The following is a 14802-nucleotide window of genomic DNA, read 5'->3' on the forward strand; positions in this document are numbered from 1 at the left end:
ATACTGACCCCTGAGGTACTCCACTAGTGACAGTGACCCAATCTGAGTATGTACCGTTAATAACCACCCTCTGTTTTCTATTATTGAGCCAGTTACTTACCCACTTACAGATGTTTTCTCCCAGTCCAAGCATTCTCATTTTATATACTAACCTTTTATGTGGTACAGTGTCAAATGCTTTGGAGAAGTCCAGATATACGACATCCATTGATTCGCCGCTGTCAAGTCTAAGCAGTTCATATACCATAAGGGAATCATGTACTCCTTTAACCTGTTCAGATAAACTATTGCTGCTACATGACAGTGACTTGTAGCAGCAATTTGATTTGGCTGTTTCGCCGAATTTCACAAGGAAAGTTGATTCTTCATCACCAATCGCATCCCTTTGTAAGCGATCGTGCGCCCCCCCCCCCCCCTCCATTAACCACTTCAGCCCCCAGTGCTTAAACACCCTGAAAGACCAGGCCACTTTTTACACTTCTGACCTACACTACTTTCACCGTTTATTGCTCGGTCATGCAACTTACCACCCAAATGAATTTTACCTCCTTTTCTTCTCACTAATAGAGCTTTCATTTGGTGGTATTTCATTGCTGCTGACATTTTTACTTTTTTTGTTATTAATCGAAATTTACGATTTTTTTGCAAAAAAATGACATTTTTCACTTTCAGTTGTAAAATTTTGCAAAAAAAACGACATCCATATAGAAATTTTGCTCTAAATTTATAGTTCTACATGTCTTTGATAAAAAAAAAATGTTTGGGTAAAAAAAAAATGGTTTGGGTAAAAGTTATAGCGTTTACAAACTATGGTACAAAAATGTGAATTTCCGCTTTTTGAAGCAGCTCTGACTTTCTGAGCACCTGTCATGTTTCCTGAGGTTCTACAATGCCCAGACAGTACAAACACCCCACAAATGACCCCATTTCTGAAAGTACACACCCTAAGGTATTCGCTGATGGGCATAGTGAGTTTATAGAACTTTTTATTTTTTGTCACAAGTTAGCGGAAAATTATGATTTTTTTTTTTTTTTTTTCTTACAAAGTCTCATATTCCACTAACTTGTGACAAAAAATAAAAAGTTCTATGAACTCACTATGCCCATCAGCGAATACCTTGGGGTCTCTTCTTTCCAAAATGGGGTCACTTGTGGGGTAGTTATACTGCCCTGGCATTCTAGGGGCCCAAATGTGTGGTAAGGAGTTTGAAATCAAATTCTGTAAAAAATGACCTGTGAAATCCGAAAGGTGCTCTTTGGAATATGGGCCCCTTTGCCCACCTAGGCTGCAAAAAAGTGTCACACATCTGGTATCTCCGTACTCAGGAGAAGGTGGGGAATGTGTTTTGGGGTGTCATTTTATATATACCCATGCTGGGTGAGAGAAATATCTTGGCAAAAGACAACTTTTCCCATTTTTTTATACAAAGTTGTCATTTGACCAAGATATTTATCTCACCTAGCATGGGTATATGTAAAAAGACACCCCAAAACACATTCCTCAATTTCTCCTGAGTACGGGGATACCAGATGTGTGACACTTTTTTGGCAGCCTAGGTGGGCAAAGGGGCCCATATTCCAAAGAGCACCTTTCGGATTTCACTCCTCATTTTTTCCTGAATTTGATTTCAAACTCCTTACCACACATTTGGGCCCCTAGAATACCAGGGCAGTATAACTACCCCACAAGTGACCCCATTTTGGAAAGAAGACACCCCAAGGTATTCCGTGAGGGGCATGGCGAGTTCCTAGAATTTTTTATTTTTTGTCACAAGTTAGTGGAAAATGATGATTTTTTTTTTTTTTTTTTTTCATCCAAAGTCTCATATTCCACAAACTTGTGACAAAAAATAAAAACTTCCATGAACTCACTATGCCCATCAGCGAATACCTTGGGGTCTCTTCTTTCCAAAATGGGGTCACTTGTGGGGTAGTTATACTGCCCTGGCATTCTAGGTGCCCAAATGTGTGGTAAGTAGGTAAATGACCTGTGAAATCCGAAAGGTGCTCTTTGGAATGTGGGCCCCTTTGCCCACCTAGGCTGCAAAAAAGTGTCACACATCTGGTATCTCTGTATTCAGGAGAAGTTGAGGAATGTGTTTTGGGGTGTCTTTTTACATATACCCATGCTGGGTGAGATAAATATCTTGGTCAAATGCCAACTTTGTATAAAAAAATGGGAAAAGTTGTCTTTTGCCAAGATATTTCTCTCACCCAGCATGGGTATATGTAAAATGACACCCCAAAACACATTCCCCAACTTCTCCCGATTACGGAGATACCAGATGTGTGACACTTTTTTGCAGCCTAGGTGGGCAAAGGGGCCCATATTCAAAAGAGCACCTTTCGGATTTCACAGGTCATTTTTTACAGAATTTGATTTCAAACTCCTTACCACACATTTGGGCCCCTAGAATGCCAGGGCAGTATAACTACCCCACAAGTGACCCCATTTTGGAAAGAAGAGACCCCAAGGTATTCGCTGATGGGCATAGTGAGTTCATGGAACTTTTTATTTTTTGTCACAAGTTAGTGGAATATGAGACTTTGTATGAAAAAAAAAATAAAAAAAAAAATAAGCATTTTCCACTAACTTGTGACAAAAAATAAAAAATTCTAGGAACTCGCCATGCCCCTCACGGAATACCTTGGGGTGTCTTCTTTCCAAAATGTGGTCACTTGTGGGGTAGTTATACTGCCCTGGCATTTTCCAGGGGCCCTAATGTGTGGTAAGTAGGTAAATGACCTGTGAAATCCTAAAGGTGCTCTTTGGAATATGGGCCCCTTTGCCCACCTAGGCTGCAAAAAAGTGTCACACATGTGGTATCGCCGTATTCAGGAGAAGTTGGGGAATGTGTTTTGGGGTGTCATTTTACATATACCCATGCTGGGTGAGAGAAATATCTTGGCAAAAGACAACTTTTCCCATTTTTTTATACAAAGTTGGCATTTGACCAAGATATTTCTCTCACCCAGCATGGGTATATGTAAAATGACACCCCAAAACACATTCCCCAACTTCTCCTGAGTACGGCGATACCAGATGTGTGACAATTTTTTGCAGCCTAGATGCGCAAAGGTGCCCAAATTCCTTTTAGGAGGGCATTTTTAGACATTTGGATACCAGACTTCTTCTCACGCTTTGGGGCCCCTAGAATGCCAGGGCAGTATAAATACCCCACATGTGACCCCATTTTGGAAAGAAGACACCCCAAGGTATTCAATGAGGGGCATGGCGAGTTCATAGAATTTTTTTTTTTTTTGGCACAAGTTAGCGGAAATTGATATTTTTAATTTTTTTCTCACAAAGTCTCCCGTTCCGCTAACTTGGGACAAAAATTTAAATCTTTCATGGACTCAATATGCCCCTCACGGAATACCTGGGGGTCTCTTCTTTCCGAAATGGGGTCACATGTGGGGTATTTATACTGCCCTGGCATTCTAGGGGCCCTAAAGCGTGAGAAGAAGTCTGGAATATAAATGTCTAAAAAATTTTACGCATTTGGATTCCGTGAGGGGTATGGTGAGTTCATGTGAGATTTTATTTTTTGACACAAGTTAGTGGAATATGAGACTTTGTAAGAAAAAAAAAAAAAATTCTGCTAACTTGGGCCAAAAAAATATCTGAATGGAGCCTTACAGAGGGGTGATCAATGACAGGGGGGTGATCAATGACAGGGGGGTTGATCAATGACAGGGGGGTTAATCAATGACAGGGGGGTTGATCAATGACAGGGGGGTTGATCAATGACAGGGGGGTTGATCAGGGAGTCTATATGGGGTGATTACCACAGTCATTGATCACGCCCCTGTAAGGCTTCATTCAGACGTCCGGATGCGTTTTGCGGATCCGATCCATCTATCAGTGGATCCGTAAAAATCATGCGGACGTCTGAATGGAGCTTTACAGGGGGGTAATCAATGACAGGGGGGTAATCAATGACAGGGGGGTGATCAGGGAGTCTATATGGGGTGATCACCACAGTCATTGATCACGCCCCTGTAAGGCTTCATTCAGACGTCCGGATGCGTTTTGCGGATCCGATCCATCTATCAGTGCATCCGTAAAAATCATGCGGACATCTGAATGGAGCTTTACAGGGGGGTAATCAATGACAGGGGGGTGATCAGGGAGTCTATATGGGGTGATCACCACAGTCATTGATCACTCCCCTGTAAGGCTTCATTCAGACGTCCGGATGCGTTTTGCGGATCCGATCCATCTATCAGTGCATCCGTAAAAATCATGCGGACATCTGAATGGAGCTTTACAGGGGGGTAATCAATGACAGGGGGGTGATCAGGGAGTCTATATGGGGTGATCACCACAGTCATTGATCATGCCCCTGTAAGGCTTCATTCAGACGTCCGGATGCGTTTTGCGGATCGGATCCATCTATCAGTGCATCCGTAAAAATCATGCGGACATCTGAATGGAGCTTTACAGGGGGGTGATCAGGGAGTCTATATGGGGTGATCACCACAGTCATTGATCACGCCCCTGTAAGGCTTCATTCAGACGTCCGGATGCGTTTTGCGGATCCGATCTATCTATCAGTGGATCCGTAAAAATCATGCGGACGTCTGAATGGAGCTTTACAGGGGGTTGATCAATGACAGGGGTGTAATCAATGACAGGGGGGGTGATCAGGGAGTCTATATGGGGTGATAACCACAGTCATTGATCACGCCCCTGTAAGGCTTCATTCAGATGTCCGGATGCGTTTTGCGGATCCGATCCATCTATCAGTGGATCCGTAAAAATCATGCGGACATCTGAATGGAGCTTTACAGGGGGGTAATCAATGACAGGGGGGTGATCAATGACAGGGGGGTGATCAGGGAGTCTATATGGGGTGATCAGGGGTGATCAGGGGTGATCAGGGGCTAATAAGGGGTTAATAAGTGACGGGGGGGGTGTAGTGTAGTGTAGTGGTGCTTGGTGGGACTTTACTGAGCTACCTGTGTCCTCTGGTGGTCGATCCAAACAAATGGGACCACCAGAGGACCAGGTAGCAGGTATATTAGACGCTGTTATCAAAACAGCGTCTAATATACCTGTTAGGGGTTAAAAAAAACACATCTCCAGCCTGCCAGCGAACGATCGCCGCTGGCAGGCTGGAGATCAACTCTCTTACCTTCCGTTCCTGTGAGCGCGCGCGCCTGTGTGCGCGCGTTCACAGGAAATCTCGGCCATCGCGAGATGATGCATATATGCGTGACTCTGCGCAGGGCTGCCACCTCCGGAACGCGATCCTGCGTTAGGCGGTCCGGAGGTGGTTAAACCCCTCCGATGCATCGTGGTCGTGGAATCTGATATTAACATTGAGAGCTTTCAGGGGTTAATTAGGGTTAAAAAAAAATACATACCTTATCTATTTGCTCGCAGCGAGGCCGTCGCGGCCATCTTGTTTGAAGAAACCGCTCACTAATGACGTCACACATCACCGCGCACAAGATTTTGCGCTGTTTCTTCAAGCAAGGTTGTCTTGAAGGCCTCTCCGCAAGCAAATTGATGAGTATGTTTTTTTTGTTTTTTTACCGCCACTTCAGGAAAAATTGATTTATTACCACAAAGTGCGAGGAATTTCGGCTTTGTGGTGAATCAAAGTTTTCCTGAAATTCGGATCGAAGTTAATTTGTTTGATTTCGATTCGCTCAACACTATTTCCATTCCATGAGGCTGTTTACACAAACAGGGACACATCTGCATATAAATATTATACCTGAATTGCAGGAATCAGAGGGTCATTATTATAAATCAAAACCTTCTTCAACAACGGACTTCCATCTGAATACTAAGAAACATTAATATCTGGACAGAAGATCAATGAATTAAATAAAATACATATAAGGTTGTTACAACAGAATGGTTGTTATGCTAATCCATTGAGAATGTGTTTAACTTGGTGCTGTTTTTCTCTAGTTCAGTACATTTGGTGTAAAGGCATAGCAATCATCAATATCCTTATTTACCAGCACAAAAGTGATTTCTAATCTGATGTGTAAATGGGTTTCTGTAGCACCTTCAAATGAGTTTCACTGGTCCAGACGTTATGTTCTACACATTGAACTTGAAACTTGATATTTAATTTATACCTTTCAAGGAAAATGATGAATGACTTCTTCTAGCCCATACACTGGTTCCATACAGTTTTTTATTATATTAATTTACACAATTTGCATCAAACACAGAAAATGGTTAAATATCGACAATGATTTAATATAAGATTGCAAAAACATGTTACAAAATAAAAATACATAATACTGAAATATTACTGATGTCTATTAAAGTGGCATTTCCATCTTATAATATGATACAATGTCTCTAGGAAATCCTACCCGGGAGAGTGGGGCATGATACTACAATACACATCATCATATAGAACTCTACTTTACAGTATAATATCCTTCTTATTATAGAATGCCCTTATATAGTATAACATCCATCATCAGAAGCCCTTCGTCCTCTGCCACAGGTCCATAGGTAAGCTGGCTTAATTAGAGGGTGAGTGATGAATCGTGGCCGTACTATGTCCAGATTGAGACTAATAGGAGGACAATTATTAACCATTACATGCCCAAAACCACTTGATTACATTAAAAGTAGGTCTGTCACCAACTTACCTTTCCGGGCTCCAGCGCTGCATTCTCTGGCTGCAGCCGCACCATGTGAGATGCACTGCTGGGCTATGCCCTCCATGACGTTCTGCCTAGCTGCGTCCCCTGCCAAAGCAGTTTCATCCCTATTAACGGAGCACAATGCTCTGTTTCCCCCTGAAGAGTACTTTTTTTGTGGGAGATTTGGAGGTTTTAGCTTTTAGGTGTCTCTAGTTACTATGTAGGCTGAAGGACAGCGCAACTATTCTATTATGGTGCAAGTTGTGTTCTGCTCCAATGGGACATCCAGTCCCTGGACCTATTAGGTTCTGACCGGGGACTTGGAGGTCTATTTAAATCCCCTGCTGGCAATTCACCCTTTCCAGTTATAGGTTTCTATTCCCATGCTGTGCTCCCAGTTCTGTTCTGTGTGCATTTGGATTGCTTATTGTATTGACCTCTACTTGCCTTTGACTACTCTCTGTCTCCTGATTTGGTACTGTGTTTCCTGTCGGCTTCTGACTTCTGCTTGGCTATTCTGGCAACCCTCTTTTGCCTGATCTGGTACCGCATTGTCCGCCCAGTTCCGATCCATTCTTATATGGCTTTGTTTTTGTGTAGTTTCTGCTCTGTTTGTGTTTCAGTCTTGCACCTAGAGAGTAGGGAACATCAACCAGTTGTGGACTTGCAGCCAAAGGCTTGCACTGCAAGTAGGCAGGGAAAGCAAGCTGGGTTCCAGTAAGGCTCACTGTCTGTGTGTTACTGTCTTCTGTAATGACAGGATCATAACTTGTATGGAACTAAAAAAAAAAACAATGGTGTGCTCGCTTCAGCAGCACATATACTAAAATTGGAACAATACAGAGAATAGCATGTCCCCTGCACAAGGATGACATGCAGATTGAACAATATGGAGTGCTTAACCAGATATTCTCAATTAATGCCAGGTGCCAACGCTCCGTTGTTTTGAGAGAAATTATAATTTCTTGGAAGGAGATTCGCAAACGTTTCAACCTCCCCTTTTTGCTATGAAAACTCATGACATTGTTGAAATGCCCAAAGCAATATATACCCCGCTTAGCTTTTGTTTTATATTATATATTTATAATGTACTTTTATTTTTTACTCTTTCATGTCAAATAAAGTAACAGTAAAAAGTCACAATCACGCTTCTATTCTACTGCCAGAGACATTGAAGGGAAAGGCTAGAATTAGAAAGCAGAAGAATTATCTAGAACAGGGATGCTCAACCTCAACCCTCCAGCTGTTGTAAAACTACAACTCCCACGATGCCCTTCTGATAGGATGATAGTTGTAGGCTGTCAGGGAAAGATGGGAGTTGTAGTTTTGCAACAGCTGGAGGGCCGCAGGTTGGAAAGGCAGGGAAAGCTGTCAGCCAGGGAGAGAGAATTGAGGAGCTGAGGCTGGGTGTGGCTCATAGCACAATGGCAGCTGCTGCAGAACCTCAAAAGCGGATACCTGCAAGGACATTTCTTTCATTTTTTCACCCATTTTAACAGAAATACATTTTTTGGGGTGTAGGGCAGGGAATAAACTGAATGTACATGAGTTTCACCATGAAGAGGATAGATATAGCTTTTGAAATCTCAGTGAAAACGTGAACTACTAGTCTGAAATCCATGTCAGAGTATTTCCACATAGTATTTTTTTTTTGTGTTTAACTTTTGAAAACCAACATATATGGAGAGCATATACATATCTTACAATATGCAGGGTAGTGGAGGATAACATCTGTGAGTGTCAATGTGACATACTAGGTAGTGTCCAGCGAGCATGCTCGGCCGAACTGCTGTTTGGCTCGAGCATCGCTATGCTCAGCACATGGCGGTACTCGGCCGAGTACCACATGTGCTCGAGCGCCATGCTCGAGTCGACTCCCCGCACGTTTCTTGGCTGCTATGCAGCCAATAAATGTGCAGGTAAGTACTGCCATCACTATACAGTGATTGGCTAGCGTAAACACGTGATTGGGTGCTATATAGCACCCAATGGCGCGTGTTCGGATCATTATTAGTCAGGGAGAGCTGCGCTTAGGAAGGGACAGATAATGTAGGGAGTTTGATCGCAATCTATTTAGTTGAAAAACGTTTCAAAGACCCAAAAGTCCTTTCAAGGACTATTGTGTGTGGTGGCAGCAATACAATATAGCCATCAAGTTTTTTTTTCCATACTTCTCCATATTTTTTCTATAGATGGTGTCTGCAGTGACTTGTGACATCTGTGCAATACCTTCTGTGTGTCAGGGCCAGAAATAGAAAAAATATAAGTGAAATCTAGTAATTTTTTTCCATTCTTTTACGTACTTTTCCTATAGAAGGGTGTCTGCCGTGACTTGTGACATCTGTGCAATATCTTGTGTGTGTCAGGGCCAGAGATAGAAAAAATATAAGTGAAATCTATTTTCCTTTTTCCATACTTTTACGTACTTTTTTCATATACTGTGCTTGCTGTAAAGTGTGACATCGGTGCCACATCTTGTGTGTCAAGTGTGCATATAACATTTAATATGAAGAAGGCGAGCATTAAGGGATGGGCAAGTGGCCGTGATGCTGATGGTTCACGCAGAGGCCGTGGCCCTGGGCACATTGAAACTGTGCCTGCTGACAGAGCACAAGAAAAACAATCATACACAATACCTAGCTTCATGTCCCAGTTTGCAGGGCATTGCAGGACAAAACTCTTGAAGTCAGACCAGTGCGAACAGGTGGTCGGTTGGATTGCAGCAGATAATGCTTCCAGTTGGTTAAGCACCACTCTGTCTTCCACCAAGTTCAATCTCAGTAGCCAAGAGTCTGGTCAACAGAAGCCTCACTCTGATCCTCCTTCCTCCCACCATGGAGAGTCTGGACAAACAAGTGATCCCACACTCAGATATTCCGAGGAGCTTTTTTCATCACCATTACTTGATTTGGCCCTCTCGCCAAGCACGCTTGAAGAGGAACATGAGATCTTCTGCCCTGATTCCCAACCTCTACAGCATCCACAGTCACAAGAATATGATGGTTGGAAACGGCAATTAGTGTGTAATGAGGTGGATGATGATGAGACACAGTTGCCATTGAGTCAACCGCAATTACTGTCTCAAGAGATTGATGAAGAGGATGATACAGAGTTGTCAATCACTGAGATTGTGCTTGGGTCAACAAATCAGTAGGATGATCAGAGTGAGGAAGTGGAAGAGGACTTGGTGGACGATGAGGTCACTGACCCCACCTGGGAAGGTGGAAAGTCGAGCGAGGACAGCAGTACAGAGGGGGAGCGATCTGCAGCACCGCAACGGCTGGAGGAGGCAGTGGTGTGGCAAAAGGGAGAAGGCGGGCCACAATAAACAGGCCCGCAACTGTTCCACGGAGCACCCTCTTGCATAAATCTCCCTTGCCAAGGACTAGGTGTTCCGCAGTATGGTGCTTTTTTGAGGAAAGTGCGGGCGACAAAAGAGTTGGGGCATGAACACTAGCAACCTCACCACCACCAGCATGATCCGTCACATGGCAATCCAAGCACCGTAATAAGTGGGACGAATGCCTGGGTCCACAATCTGTGTCTGTGGGTCACACTACTGCCTCCTCTTCCCCTATGGTACTTGTTGGCAAATGGCCTGTCGAAGGCGTAGGTGAGGAGGCCTCCCAAGCAGAATCAGCGAGCACATACACTTCCTTGTCCCAGCGCAGCGTCTTTACCCCAGGCATTTGAACGCCAGCACAAATACCCAGCCACCCACCCACAGGCCATAGCACTAAATGTGCACCATTCAAAATTACTGGCCCTGAAAATGTTGCCATTTAGGCTTGTGGACACTATGGCCTTCCGCAACCTGATGTTGGCGGCCAGCCCGCGGTACTCTTTCCCCAGCCGCAACGATTTTTCAAGGTGTGCCGCGCCCGCCTTACACCAACATGTGTCCCGAAACGTCACACGTACCCTGACCAACGCAGTTACTAGGAAGATCCACATAACCACAGACACATGGACAAATGCATTCGGGCATTTCCCTGATGGCACACTTGGTGAACGTTGTGGAAGCCTTGAGCGAGTCGTAGCCTGGGATGGCACAGGTGCTACCAACGCCGACGATTGCGGGTCCTACGTCAATAAGGTTTTCCGCCAGCACCTACGTTAGTGGCTTCAACCCCCACTTCTCCTCCTCTGCCTCCTCCTTCACATCCACCTCCAAATTATCCACGTGCAGCACCAGTCAGCCATCAGCCAGTAGCTGGAAGCAGTGTAGCACTGCAGTGGGGAAGCGTCAACAGGCCGTGCTGAAGCTGATATGCTTAGGGGACAACAGCACACCGCCACAGAGGGATAAGAGACCAGACTGAGCTGTGGCTCTCGCCACTCAACCTACAAGTAGGCATGGTTGTGTGTGATAATTGCCGTAACTTGGTGGAGGCTTTGGAGCTCGGCAAGCTCACACACATCCTATGCCTAGCCCATGTCTCAAAACCTACCCCAATTTGCCTGATTTACTGGTGAAGGTACGCCACGTGTGTGCACATTTCCGCAAGTCATCGACAGCTTCAGCCGGTCTGTCAGTGCTGCAGCAGCGCTTGAAATTGCCAGCTCACCGGCTGTTGTGTGACGTGAGCACGCGCTCGAACTCCACGTTTCCACATGTTAACCAGGCTTTGTGAGCAGTAGAGGGCAGTAGTGGAATACCAGCTGCTACATGGTCGTCGAATTTCCAGTCAGCTTCCTCTAATCAGAAGCGAGAAGTGGGCATGGATGTCTGACCTCTGTGAGGTTTTAAGAAACTTTGAGGGATCAACAAAGATGGTGGGTGGCGATAACGCTATTATCAGCATAACCATCCCACTTTTGTGTCTACTCAAGGCCGACGCTTTGCATGTGGAAGAGGTGGAAATGGGGGAAGAAGACATTACACAGGGTAATAGCCAGACCACCCTCCGTACGTCTTCTCAGCGCTAATTGGACAATGAAGAGGAGGAGGAAACGGTTGCCTCCGCTACAGAGGGTAGTACCCATGGAAGTTTAATTCCATCTGTTCAGCGTGGGTGGGCAGAAGAGGAGGAAGAGGATGAGGAGATGGACAGTCATCCTCCTGATGAGGACAGCGTAGTCTTGACTATTGGTACTTTGGCACACATGGCTGACTTCATGTTAGGCTGCCTTTCCGCGACCCGCGTGTTATACGCATTTTAAACAACACGGATTACTGGGTGTTCACCCTTCTCGACCCCCGCTACATAGAGAACTTGTCATCTCTCATTCCTCAGGTGGAGAGGACTTGGAAAACGGTGCAATACCAGAAGGTTCTTGTTGAAAAATTGCTTCAAAAATTTCCATCTGACAACGCTGGCGGCAGAGTCCGTACTTCCTTGGTAACCGAGGAGGGGAGACAAGGTGAACACACAGCAGTTCCAATAGAGGCAGGGCAACACTCTCCAAGGCCTGGGGCAGTTTTATGACACCGCGGCAGCACCCTCACCCTGATGCATGGCCTAGTGTCACAAGGAGGGAAAAGTTTTGGAAGATGGTGAAAGAGTACATAGCAGACTGTGTCAGCATCCTCAGTGATCCCTCAGTGCCTTACAACTACTGGGTGTTCAAGCTGGACACATGGCACAAACTGGCGCTCTACGACTTGGAGGTGCTGGCCTTCCCTGCCACCAGAGTTTTGTCTGAGCAGGTATTTAGTGCTGCTGGTGGCATTATAACAGATAAGCGTATCCGCCTGTCAACTAAAATTGCTGACAGGTTGACTCTTATAAAAATGAACAAGGTCTGGATTGCTCCTGACTTCTCGACTCCACCAGAGGAAAGCGGATGAACATAAAGGCACTTTAAATGTGTTGTTTATAATGTACTGAATATTCTGTATTCCCATGCACCACTTCTACCACAAAAAAGGGTATATGGTTGAATCTCCTTTTTTTCCTCCTCCTCTTTCATCATATCAACATGCTTATTTGTCACATATAATGCCCTCGTATATATATGCCCTTGCATATAATTTTTTACAGGGTCAGATCACCTGCAGGCCCTCTCATATAATTTTTTACAGGGTCAGCTCACCCGCAGGCCTTCTCATTAAATTTTTTACAGGGTCAGCTCACCAGCATGCCCTCACCCATAATGTTTTAGATGGTCAGCTCAGCAGCAGACCCTCACCCCTAATGTGTTTGAGGGTCACTAGCAGGCTATCAATCATACTTTTTACGTAGACTGTGTCTGCTGCGGACAGTTAAATTATTCACGCCACATCTGCTGTGTAAAGTGTGCGGATATAAAAAATAAAATCTTTTAGAGGGTCAGCTCACCAGCAGGCCCTCTTAAGAGTCCTGTATTGTTATTTATCGTCACTACCTCCTGAGTCGGGAGTGGTTAATTTGCACGCCCCCGCCTGCCTTTCTTGGAATTGGTAGCCGTAGCTGTTACTCAGGCTCCCTCTCCAGAAGCGAACCCTGATTCCCCGTTACCCATGGTCACCATGGTAGGCACATAAAATAACATCGAAAGTTGATAGGGCAGACATCCAAATGGATCGTCGACATCACAGGGACGTGCGATCACCCAGAAGTTATATAGAGTCAACAAAGCGGCAGCAGGCCCTTGCACATAATGTTTGAGAGGGTCAGCTCACCATCATGCCCTCACCTACAAGTACAGTCTCACTATCCAAGAGTCTGGTCAACACAATCCTCACCACCGGGGGTCACATAACTACTTATCACAGAGGCGTTGCTTATCGGAATTAACCACACAAATCGTCTCGATCCACCCGCTCACAATGGCCATGCACCACCACCCACAGAATCGAGAAAGAGGTATCAATCTGTCAATCCTTTCTGTGTCCGGGCAGGGTGAGGTTTCTCGTGCGTAGTTAAATTAAGCCACAGGCTCCACTCCTGGTGGTGCCCTTCCGTCAATTCGTTTAAGTTTCAGCTTGCAACCATACTCCCCGCGGAACCCAAAGAGTTTGTTTTCCCAGAAAATGCTCAGCGGGTAATGGGAATAACGCCACCAGATCGGGTGTGGGATAGTTCTCGAACCTCCGACTTTCATTGTTGATTAATGAAAACATTCGTGGCAACAAATGCTTTGGCTGTGGTTCGTCTTGCACCGGTACAAGAATTTCAACTCTAGCGGTACAATAGGGATGCCGCCGGCCGTCCCTTTTAATCATGGCCTCAGTTCCGAAAACCAACAAAATTTTTGGCTGAACTTGCACTTTCTATTCAAGTAAATAAACAGGAAATACTGTGGAATACTCCTCGGACAACATCGCTCCCAGGAGCGACATGGGAGTACAAGATGCATACAGACATCCTCCCCATGCTGTTCCCGAACCATTTCGGTGGTGTTTCCATCAATTTCTGAAGTTTTCATATGAACCAGGCACCCTCCTCTCTTCAGAGCAGGGGGTGTCTGGTTTAATGCTCGGATCCTTCCATTAACTTTCATTATATTTAGGTGCTCGGTAGAGCACCCGAGCATCCCGATGTGTTCGGCCAGAGCACCCGAGCACTAAGGGGCTTGATCATCACTAATACTAGGCAAAAATCCATGCTAATTTATCTCCACACTGTTCAAATGTAATTTTCTTTTGGTTGAAGGCAGACAGCTACTGCAACAGGAGTTCCCTTCTTCTACCAGTCCCCCTTGCAGCAGTCAGGTTGCATCCACAGGCAGTATGGTGTTTTTCTCATCATGATCCCTTTCTGCCTCTGCAACTCAGATTCCTCCTCTTCTGCTCCATCGTTAGCCATTGATAATGGAATGAGGAAACAACTGTACACACCCATCAATCTGCTGATGTGCAAAGCTTAATTCCCAGCTGTCCAAGTTTCTGGTGGTACAGACACTGTCGTACCATTTAGTCGAGTCTGCTGCTGGAAGATACCCAGCTGGCATTATTTCTCCGAATCAACCATCCCTGCCTTATACGCTCATGTGGCAGAGAACATGGACCTCTCTCTGCGATTCTCACTGTGCAGCAAGGTTCAGGCCATGATGGATACATGGAGTAGCTCTTACGGGCAGGTACAATACATATCTGTCACGGCCCACTGGTTCAATGTTTTTTTGTAGCAGTGGTGAGGCAGCACCCTGGCAACGAGGTCCAGTCCTTTAAACCCCCCACGATTGTATTCTCCTGGCTCCCCCACCAGGCACTTATCTTCCTCCTCCATGGATATGTGCCCCTCCCCAACAGCTGCA

The 14802-nt window shown here is 45.2% G+C and overlaps 1 pseudogene; it reads left to right on the top strand.

Annotated features, from left to right (window-relative positions):
• Positions 1–7420: 7420 nt before the first annotated feature.
• LOC120987427 lies at positions 7421–7533 on the top strand (annotated as a pseudogene).
• Positions 7534–14802: the final 7269 nt, after the last annotated feature.

The sequence above is a fragment of the Bufo bufo genome, chromosome 1, assembly GCF_905171765.1.
Source record: "Bufo bufo chromosome 1, aBufBuf1.1, whole genome shotgun sequence".
NCBI lineage: Eukaryota > Metazoa > Chordata > Amphibia > Anura > Bufonidae > Bufo > Bufo bufo.